The 1,643-nt window shown below is 43.9% G+C and overlaps 4 non-coding genes across 4 annotated transcripts; all 4 read left to right on the forward strand.

Annotated features, from left to right (window-relative positions):
- Positions 1–9: 9 nt before the first annotated feature.
- LOC129114390 (5S ribosomal RNA) lies at positions 10–128 on the forward strand. Its single transcript, XR_008532451.1, has one exon. It is a non-coding gene; the product is annotated as a 5S ribosomal RNA (ribosomal RNA).
- Positions 129–508: 380 nt separating this feature from the next.
- LOC129114391 (5S ribosomal RNA) lies at positions 509–627 on the forward strand. The gene has a single exon (XR_008532452.1). It is a non-coding gene; the product is annotated as a 5S ribosomal RNA (ribosomal RNA).
- Positions 628–1,007: 380 nt separating this feature from the next.
- Positions 1,008–1,126, forward strand: LOC129114392 (5S ribosomal RNA). Its single transcript, XR_008532453.1, has one exon. It is a non-coding gene; the product is annotated as a 5S ribosomal RNA (ribosomal RNA).
- Positions 1,127–1,506: 380 nt separating this feature from the next.
- Positions 1,507–1,625, forward strand: LOC129114393 (5S ribosomal RNA). Its single transcript, XR_008532454.1, has one exon. It is a non-coding gene; the product is annotated as a 5S ribosomal RNA (ribosomal RNA).
- Positions 1,626–1,643: the final 18 nt, after the last annotated feature.

Raw genomic sequence — 1,643 nt, forward strand, 5'->3', positions numbered from 1 at the left:
ACAATATTTGCTTACGGCCATACCACCCTGAACACGCCCGATCTCGTCTGATCTCGGAAGCTAAGCAGGGTCGGGCCTGGTCAGTACTTGGATGGGAGACCGCCTGGGAATACCAGGTGCTGTAAGCTTTTTTCACTCCTCTTTACAAAAAGCAGAGGGCGCTGCTGCTTTTTCAGTGGACACCGACAGGGTGGGAAGGATATAGCTAGATCATGACTTGCCGGTATAGAAATGACACAAATCCAGTTAAATGATGGCTTTCATCATTCCTAAGCTCATCGATCATTTTCTTTTCAATTTTATGCTAACGTATTCTACATTTCAACAGTAAATATTAATATTTTTACTGCACTACATTTGTGATCCTTATAGCCACTTTGTACATTCTGATTTGACATTTAAAAGCTGTGAGTGTGTCTGGAAATCTGCAGGCGCTCCCTGTATAGACGAAAGAGCAAAGCGTGGTGATATAGTATCTTTAAAAGGCCCTTTGGTAGGCACAATATTTGCTTACGGCCATACCACCCTGAACACGCCCGATCTCGTCTGATCTCGGAAGCTAAGCAGGGTCGGGCCTGGTCAGTACTTGGATGGGAGACCGCCTGGGAATACCAGGTGCTGTAAGCTTTTTTCACTCCTCTTTACAAAAAGCAGAGGGCGCTGCTGCTTTTTCAGTGGACACCGACAGGGTGGGAAGGATATAGCTAGATCATGACTTGCCGGTATAGAAATGACACAAATCCAGTTAAATGATGGCTTTCATCATTCCTAAGCTCATCGATCATTTTCTTTTCAATTTTATGCTAACGTATTCTACATTTCAACAGTAAATATTAATATTTTTACTGCACTACATTTGTGATCCTTATAGCCACTTTGTACATTCTGATTTGACATTTAAAAGCTGTGAGTGTGTCTGGAAATCTGCAGGCGCTCCCTGTATAGACGAAAGAGCAAAGCGTGGTGATATAGTATCTTTAAAAGGCCCTTTGGTAGGCACAATATTTGCTTACGGCCATACCACCCTGAACACGCCCGATCTCGTCTGATCTCGGAAGCTAAGCAGGGTCGGGCCTGGTCAGTACTTGGATGGGAGACCGCCTGGGAATACCAGGTGCTGTAAGCTTTTTTCACTCCTCTTTACAAAAAGCAGAGGGCGCTGCTGCTTTTTCAGTGGACACCGACAGGGTGGGAAGGAAATAGCTAGAACATGACTTGCCGGTATAGAAATGACACAAATCCAGTTAAATGATGGCTTTCATCATTCCTAAGCTCATCGATCATTTTCTTTTCAATTTTATGCTAACGTATTCTACATTTCAACAGTAAATATTAATATTTTTACTGCACTACATTTGTGATCCTTATAGCCACTTTGTACATTCTGATTTGACATTTAAAAGCTGTGAGTGTGTCTGGAAATCTGCAGGCGCTCCCTGTATAGACGACAGAGCAAAGCGTGGTGATATAGTATCTTTAAAAGGACCTTTGGTAGGCACAATATTTGCTTACGGCCATACCACCCTGAACACGCCCGATCTCGTCTGATCTCGGAAGCTAAGCAGGGTCGGGCCTGGTCAGTACTTGGATGGGAGACCGCCTGGGAATACCAGGTGCTGTAAGCTTTTTTCACTCCTCTTTAC

The sequence above is a fragment of the Anoplopoma fimbria genome, unplaced genomic scaffold (assembly GCF_027596085.1).
Source record: "Anoplopoma fimbria isolate UVic2021 breed Golden Eagle Sablefish unplaced genomic scaffold, Afim_UVic_2022 Un_contig_3793_pilon_pilon, whole genome shotgun sequence".
In the NCBI taxonomy this organism is placed as follows: domain Eukaryota; kingdom Metazoa; phylum Chordata; class Actinopteri; order Perciformes; family Anoplopomatidae; genus Anoplopoma; species Anoplopoma fimbria.